At 48.1% G+C, this 8,787-nt stretch overlaps 1 protein-coding gene across 1 annotated transcript in view; it reads left to right on the top strand.

Annotated features, from left to right (window-relative positions):
• Positions 1–1,927: 1,927 nt before the first annotated feature.
• The window catches only part of SH3GL3 (SH3 domain containing GRB2 like 3, endophilin A3), a 151,725-nt gene continuing 144,865 nt past the window's right edge, over positions 1,928–8,787 (top strand). Inside the window, exon 1 of the mRNA XM_045561572.1 lies at positions 1,928–2,040. The gene's annotated coding sequence lies outside the window, so the exon portion shown is untranslated. The remainder of the gene's footprint in view (positions 2,041–8,787) is intronic.

Raw genomic sequence — 8,787 nt, 5'->3', positions numbered from 1 at the left:
TTCATTCATTCTTTCACTCAACAAATAGCTATTGGGTATCTTTTATGTTCCAGGCACTATTCTAGTTGCTAAAGACACAGCAGTGAACAAAGCAGACAAAAATCCCCACCCTGGCGAAACCGCAGGCAAATGCTGGACCTATTTGCTTTCTCCAGGCACTATGCTCGAGACTCAGTCACTGTTTCTTTCCTGATTTTCCCTCCATAGTGTGAAGCCTATGGGTGTTTACTGTCAAACTTTCTTTTAACTCCTAAGAGTTACATCACCACTATACCCATCGCTCAGGTTGAACATCTGAAGAACCAGGAATAAAAGCAAGTACTAAACAGACAAAATCTGAAGGCTTAAAAGTCACCCTCTCCCAGAGCCTCTGCCCGGCGTCATCCCCCGCAGGTTCCTTCTCTAGTCCGAGACACTCGGGGCTCCACTTCCCATTTTTCTGTGACGAGGAGTTCTAAGCAGCGTTTGTAGGAGGGCAAGAAAAAGTGCTTTCACTACTTTCCCTGCTGTGTCAGGTCACCTCTGGCTGCCCCTCCCACATGCTGCTGCGGAGTCAGCGAATTTGCTCGGGACCCCCGGCCTTCCAGGGCTGGATGAGATGGGGAGGCCGCTCCCGCCCTGCCCAGCGCTGGACTGGGGGCATTGAGGAGAGTCAGTTCGTCAGTCCGTCCACGTCTGTGGGTCGGTCCCTGTGTCTGTCTATCATTCGCACCACGCACAAGTACAGATCTCAAGGAATGGAAGCGCACGCAGGTGTATGGCCCCTCAAGCCCAACAGGAGAAAGGAGCGCTCTTTGTTTTGCTTCCCACAGCCCGGTGCACGCCTGATGCTTGGCGCCCAGTGGCTTCTCCCCCGCTGGGAAGGGGCGGGCGTGGGGACGAGGGACAGGCCTGGGTCCTTGCGCCACCGCCTGGACCCACGGCCCGGCACCCGGGGCGGCGGAGCGGGGCGAGCGCCGAGGCCGCACACTGCGGCCTCTCCCAAGAGCGCCCCCTTCTTCCCCGCCACTCCCGGGCGACTCCAGCACCGAGTAACGGCCGCTCTCCCGACCGCGGGCCCCAGGCCAAGGCGCCGAGCAGCGCGCGCAACCCCGCCCTGGGCTCCGGCCCAGGTGTTGCGGCCGCGGCCCGCGTCTGCCAGGGGACGTTCCCGCCGGGCGCAAGTCCTGACCGCCCGGACTTACAGAGCACCGCCTGGTCGGGCGAGGTTAGGCAGGGAGCCACGGTTACCGACAGGTGCCCAGAGTCCCCCACGTGTCACCGTACGGGCACCTGCCCGGTCCCCTCCCCCCCGCCTAATTAAGGTCACTCTGGCTCCGAATTCGTTTCCTCTGCCCACCCCACACCTGCCCCCGCACGCGGAGCCCACCCTGCCTCCCGCCGCCCTTCGGAACCGCCCAGGGCCGGCTTCACGCGGCCGCGGAACTCCGGCACCTGCGCGAGGGCCCAAAACCCGACGCGAGGGCCTGGAAGGAGGCGCTGGACGAGCGGGTGCTGGCCGCCAGGTCCCGCTCCGGAGTCTGCAAGTAACTGAAGCGCCCGAGACCCTCACCACGCGCCCTGCGCCCTCCTCTGAGGAGGACTCGGGCGCGGCCCGGCCGGCGCATCTCCCGGCCCGAGCCTCGGGCGGCGCGCCCAGCAGTCAGCATGAGGTCACCTGCCCGGAGGAATTTCCTGTCCCCACACACTGACTGCAGACGGCCCCGCCCTCTGCCCTGTCCCCGGGCTCGACTCACCAAATGCCGGGGCGCTCACTGCCAGTCGGGCAGGCCCTGCCCATCGGCCTCGCCACCGCCGCAGGCGCGGGCCGGGCTCCCCGACGGCCGGCAGCGGGAAGCCGCGTCAGCGGGCACGTTCGCGCACGCACGCGCGCTCGCGTCCGCTTTCCCGCGCGGCGGCCCTCGTGCGCCTGCCGGGACCGCCGGGACGGCGGAGACCCGCGGGGCGGCGCGGGACGGCGGGGGCCGCCCTGAGGGCTGCACGGCGTCCCCGGAGTGAGGAGGCTTCGCGCGGCAGAACCTGGACGACATCGGAAGGAAGGTGCAATTAGCGGGTGAATCTTAGGCGGAGAATGAGGGTGTTCGCCACAAAACCTGGCTCTCCCTCCGCAGTTGATGACCGGGACACAGCCCCCGCCCTGCTGAGGTGGGAGCCCGGTGGCGGTTCCGGGTGTGTGTGCTTATCCCCGTTTCCAGCGTCCTCCGCGCACGACAGGGGCATGCACCCAGGAGGGACACAACGAGCCTTTGTCCGCTGTTGCACAGGCTTTTCCCGGCGCTCGTGCCCTGGCGTTTCTGGCCACGGGGAGGGAGCGTCTTGAGCCGGAATGGCGGGAACGGGTCGGGGGCAGGCGGGAGGGCGAGGCCGCCTCAGAAACGGCGTGCTCTGATGGGACCGGATTTTAGGACCCCTGTGTGAGGTTCCTCAAGAGACGCGCTGACGCAGAAGGAGGAGGAGTGCGTGGGGAGGCGGGGGGACTGTGGGGGTTATTGGGGCCAGGTGTCAAAGTGTGACTAGACGGTGACTAGAGGGGGGACACCTCCTTACTTCTGCCAAGGGCAGGTGCCCTGGGCCTCAAGTAGGGCTGCCTGTTTGGCGCTCCAGGAGACGGTGTCCCGGGGCACGCATCCTGTCTGGGCAGGTCCCTTTGGTCACAGTGTCACAGTCACTGTGGGGAGGCGCCCTCAAGTGGCTTCACAGCCACAGACTTGAAGGAGGGGCTTGGAGCTCAAGGTGAGCACCTGTGAAACCCCTCCCGGAAATGAACCCCTCCCAGAAATAACTTGCTGAGGCTTTAGAGAGCTGGGACAAGTGGCTCGCGAGTTCAGAGGCGTCGCAACAGGCATGATTATTGGTAATGCGTCCCCATTTGTTCCCATGGGCTGGACAGAGCTGAGAGAACTGGGGTGTTTAAGCATATGCTATTTTATTCCTCAAATGTTTGCTTTATCTCCAAACAAGTAGTAATTTTTAGGACAGCGTTTACTCTGTTTTTTTATTACAAATCAGTATTTATGGAACAAAATGAGGACAATATAGAGAAAATGCAAAAAGAAAATAATGACTCACTCCCCAGAGGTAACCACTCTTTTACATTATATATTATATATATTGTTTTATAATTTACTTTATCCATTTAAAAGTATATCATGAATCTTTTCACATGTCAATAAATTTTCTTTTACATTATTTTTTAATGGTAGATTAGTATTCCTTTCTGTAGGTCTGCCAAAAATTATTTAACCAATCCTCCTATTGGACATTAAGGTTGCCTACAACTGTTAGCCATAAAATAAGCCTGTGAGAAGCCCTATAAACAAATCTATGCACCCATGCATAACGAATTTCTGAGGATATATTCCTAGGAAGATAATTGCTGGTCAAATGATGGGCACATTTTTTTGAGGCATTTGATTTATATTAGCAAATAGCCTTCTGGCAAGGTTGTTTCAATCTATACTTCCACCCAGAAAGTATGAGAATGCCTGTTTCCCCACACCCTCGCCCAAATTCGGTATTATCGATCTTTTTGACTTTTTGCCAATATGAAAGTAGAAAGTGATAATGTTTAATTGTTTAAATTCCCATTTCTTTGATTATTAGAAAGGTAAGCAAAACATCTTTTCACTATTATCATTTCTTATCATGTAAATTGACTACTTGTATCATTTGGTTATTATATTCAATGCTTATTATGTACCAGACATAGGGCATTTACTACTGGGTGTGTTCAGTTTTTTCATATTAATTTTCAGGAGCTCTTTATATAGTAATATTGTTATCCCCTTGCTTATTATGTTTTAAAGATTTTATCCCTATTTGTCTTTTAACTTTAAACATTTTTTTTGCTTTATAGAAGTTTTAAATTTTTATGTAGTCAAAATTGTGAACCTTGGTGTTACATCAAGAAAGATTTCCTCCACATCAAGAATATAAGAACATAATTTTATATTCTACCTCCACTTTTTCCCCCAAATTTTTTTATTATGATAAATGTATATATAACATAGAATTTACCATCTTAACCATTTTTAAGTGTACAGTCATGGTATTAAATATATTCATAATGTTGTGCAACCATCAACATTATCCATCTTTATAACTCTTTTCACCTTGTAGAACTGAAACTCTGCACCCATTAAACAATAACACCCTGTTCCTCCCTCCCCCAGCCCCTGGCAACCACCATTCTACTTTCTGTCCCTATGAATTTGACTGCTCTAAGTAGAATCATACAGTTGTCCTCTTTCTGTGACTGGTTTATTTCATTTAGTATAATAACATCCTCAAGGTTCATATACCTCCTTCACTTTTATAATTTTCTCATTTACATTTAAACTTTTAATTTTTCTCACATTTATTTGATGTCTGACATAGGTAAGGACCTAATTTAATTTTTTAAAAATTTGGGCCAATCTTTTCAATGTTATTGATTGAGCACTCTATCCTTTTTCCAAGATTTAAAATATGGTTGTTTTGATTAATATTTTCTTGATTTTTCATATGTTTATTAACCATTTGCATTTCTTCTTCAATGCCTATGCATGTCCTTTGTCTATTTTTCCATTAGTGCTTTTATCTCTTATTGATTGGAAAGAACACTTTATATATTGAAGCTACAGATCTATTTTTGCTCATTTATGTTCAAATGTTTCCCCCAGTTTGCCCTCTAAGAATTAATTTTCATAGGGTTTCTTCTGACATATAGAGGCTTTAGATTTTCTTTAGTCACATTCATTTTTTAATTTATAGTTTCTGAGTTGGTTATTGTGCTTGGAAAGGCCTTCTGCATGCCAAAGTCATATAAATTGTCATCTAAAGTTTGTTTCATTTCCTTCCTGCTTTCCTTCCTCCTTCAACTCTAATTTATCCATAATTTATTTTGGTATGTTATATTAGGCAAAAATATAATTTTACCTTTTCCCAAAAGAGTTACCCAGTGGCCGCCTATTATTTATTGAATAATCTTTTACTTTCTTATTTGAAATGTCACTTTTACCATACATTAAATTCTTATATGTACCAGATCCTATTCCTTGCCAATATCTTGCCCCTGCCCTGTTTTTAATTCTGAGATTTCCACCCTAAAAAACCCCAGTTCTGGATCAATTCAATTTTCTCCTCTCCCTGCTCTTCCTCTCTGGCTGCAGAGAGCTACTGGGGAAATTCAATCCCACTGGTTGGTGCTGCTCCAAATTCACTGTCTTCAGCGTCAGTTAGGACTTCAGGGCCAGAAATTGACCAAAGAATCACACCAACAAATAAAAGTGCTCAAGGACATAGTTCCACAGCGGTGGACAGCAAAGGGCTGAGGAGTGGAGGTGAGGGTGTTGGAGAGAAACTTCCTGAGAAAGTAAACAATGAGCTAATGAGCTGAGACCAAAGGATGAGGAGGAGTTGATCAGGCAAGGGCAGTGCATGCCAAAGGGCTCCATGCATACTTATGAGAAGTTGGGAGGGTTGCTAGGCAGCCGCTCAGAGTCACAACACCTCCCTGGGGTCCCTACCCAGGCTCAGCCCATAGCTGTCCAGGCCATAGTCACTGAGTAATGACAAAAGGAAAGATGTGAGCTCTCTATCAGTAGCGCCATGAGTAACTGCAGCTCTTCTGCCCCATGACCTGCTCTGCCCATATATGGTACCAACATGACAGCATTTGAGCATGGATTCCCCCTACTTTCTAAGTGTTAACAGCTCTTGTTGGAAGAGTCATTATGATTTTCTGTGGCGGGGAGGAGGGATGTCAGTTTACAAAGCAAACCGGGCTTTCGTGTGTGTTTGGGCAGGGCCCTCCTGTCCTCTGCCTCCTGTTTTCAGGTGCAGGGACTTGCCTGAGAGCAACACTCCCAGCCTCTAGCCCCACCCACGACCCTCTTCTTGGGGATGGAGTGAGTTCTGTGATTGGAAGCTGACATACATTGGCCCACATTTCTGAAATGGAAGGAGCTAATCCATCAGAAGCCTGTCACCCTCCTTCTCTGTCTCACCTAGGACAGGTGTCAGGTTGCCATCATGAATATGGGTCCGTTCCTGACATGGACTTTCCTCGTGTGGGCTGTCCCAAGGTCTGGCGGGGGGCAGCACGGAGGGGCATGTACAGGGAGCGCTGGCACGCTCTTCCAACCATGGATCTAAAGACACACTCTCCAGTCAGCGTGTCAGTGATAAAGCTGCTGGGTGAAATCTCTGTCCGTTTCCTGTGTCGTATATTTACCAGTTGGTTCTGTACCTGGGAGACAAAAAAAATAGTATTTTTTATTGATCCACCTAAAACCTGTAGGGAATACACTCAAGGCTTTGTGCTAAATCAACTTCTCTAACTCTAATGCAGGTAGAGACATCTTAGAACACAAGATCAACGCCCACCCCTCTCTCCTTCTCTCTGCTTAGGAGACAGTAGGGAAGCTGGGTGGAAAACTCGAAGACCTCAGTGCCATGTTCCAAGACAACTTGAGTAAACTCCGTGCTTCCCAAGTCCACACTTGCAAACTGGGACCTCCAGAAGCTTCCTCTGACTTGGGAAGTACAGAGTTTACTAAAGTTGTCTTGCCACCTTCCCTACTGTGTGTGCTGAGGCCTTGTGATAATCTTAGGATTCCCCCAGGACCCCCTGGACTCTCTTTTTGTAAGAAAAACACGGCTACTCCCATGCTCTGGGGGAAAAAGTGACCCAGCATTTCTGGAACCGTAATAAGCACACTCAGGTTCAAATTCAGGTTCAGGATTCATCTCACCTCTCAGCTAGAGAAGATAACAGAACCAAGCCAGAGGGGAAATATCCATTTGGGCAGTCATGTCTTTGCTTATCTTTATTTATTTTAAAAATAGTTGTCTTGCATCCCAGAGCTTACATTTTTTGAATCTGCTGCAGGGCTCTGGCATGGACCCTGATGTACAAAAGACACACGGTGGGAACGTTGCCTGTAGAAGTGGGACATCTTAAGGGACTTAAGAGAAAGGTAGACCATAGGCCTTCTGAGACGTTAATCATCATTTATGGCCAGGTTGCCGGCATGTCTGAGAGGGAGCAGGGCTGCTGCTGCCAAACAAGACTAAATTTATAAGCAAGTGGGGCATTGCTATCGCAGTGTCAAGCACTGGGCAAATTAAGTGTAATGTTAAATATCAAATATTACAGGCCTTAGCCAAGCCTTCTTTTTCTTCTGTCTGCGTTCAGACGGACCCCATTCAGTCCTTTATGCAATATGTGTTTATTTGGGGAGAAAGCACCTCTAATGCCCACAGGGTCTGAGTATCCATTTTAGCTTCTTGAATTCAGAGTTAAATATGTAATTGGTTTTCTCAGGCATAATCTTTGATGGGGACATTCACCTTGCCTATAAAATATTTAGAGGTATGAAACGTCCTCTGAGGTCAACTGGTCCTGTCTCTTTTCCAGGAAAGAAATCCCCTCTATGTAAGTTCTGTTCAAGGTCAAGAAACAAAACAATCCAACTCAAAATAGCTCAAACAAAGAGATTATCTGGCTTTTGTAACTTGAAGACCAGAAGTAGAGGGATGGGCTGCAGGGCTGGTTTGATCAAGTGGCTTAGAGAGGAAATTAAGAACACTGTTTCTTGCTATTTCTATGCTCTGACTCTATCCTCTCTGAAAGCATCATCCTAAGCCATTGTGTCCCTCACGGAGGCACAATGGCTGCAGCAGTTCCTGGCCTCACATATGTACACCAGGCCCTCCAGAAGATGAGAGAGTATCTTCTCCTAGAGTGTTCTCAGAAAGGGGGAGAAGGTCTCTAAGATGTTTTTCTTCAGGATGATGTTGTGGTTCCTCGTTCCAGCGCAGCTGCCCCGTTTGGATGTGGCATGTCCTACTTGTGCTCCTATTTGGGAGGGAGCTGCTGTCCCAGAGCTGGCATAGGGTGTATGGGACTGTGTTGTATTTAGAGATTAATTGCCCCGAAGGTCAAGTCTCACCTGGCCTTACGTGTGAGGCAGAAGACCTCTGAAACATAAGTACTGTAATTTAAGTGACAAAATAAGCCACTGCTTGCCCCAAATATCAACACACTGACCTGAATGTGTGCCTTACCCCATATGCTAATACTGAAGTATGCAATTAAGCCACCTGAAAATAATGGTGCAGATAAACTTTCATTCCAGTCTTCACTCTTCATTTATATTTCATGCTTATTGCATTAGAAGAAACTCCCTAACTTGATAACAAGGGTAACTGCTAGACAGTAAACCCCTTGTGAGCAGAGATCATTTTTATGTGAGTTTGTATCCTAGCACTTAGCATCTGGGACATAGTAGCTGCTCAATAACTGTCGAAGATGGGCAGAAAATAATGAAGGAAGGAAATGGGGAGTCTCTAGTTTGTTCCTTTGCCTCGAGGGACTACTTTTAGATTTTTGCCATTTAACACAATTTTAGCTTTTGTTTTAAAGTAGGCACTCTCGAAAGTGTTAAAGAAGCTTTTCATCAATATTTATTTACTTTTTTTTCTTTAAACATGGTTCTTCATTTTCTTTGATTTTTTAGAAATTAACAAAATATTAATATAATAAAAGCACCTGGGCTTCCTCTCCCCTTACCCTATCAAACATCCGTGGAGATATATAAATAGAAAAACATCTCCCCCAGCTTCAGGAACTCAGGATAAAAATTAAGCATGTGTCAGAGCCTGGGAGGAGTTGGTACTAAATGCAGCTGCAGTGGGGCTGGATTAACAGCTAATTCCTCTGTGCCTGTTAGTGTAAAACAGTCCGACGCAGTGAGAAATGCCTTGGCTGCTCCCCAGCTTTGCCAGCAGGACTAACCATTGGTC

This window comes from Lemur catta, chromosome 9 (assembly GCF_020740605.2).
Source record: "Lemur catta isolate mLemCat1 chromosome 9, mLemCat1.pri, whole genome shotgun sequence".
Taxonomy (NCBI): Eukaryota; Metazoa; Chordata; class Mammalia; order Primates; family Lemuridae; genus Lemur; species Lemur catta.
Note: the sequence above shows the minus strand (reverse complement) of the source record. Positions and strands in the feature narration are given on the sequence as shown.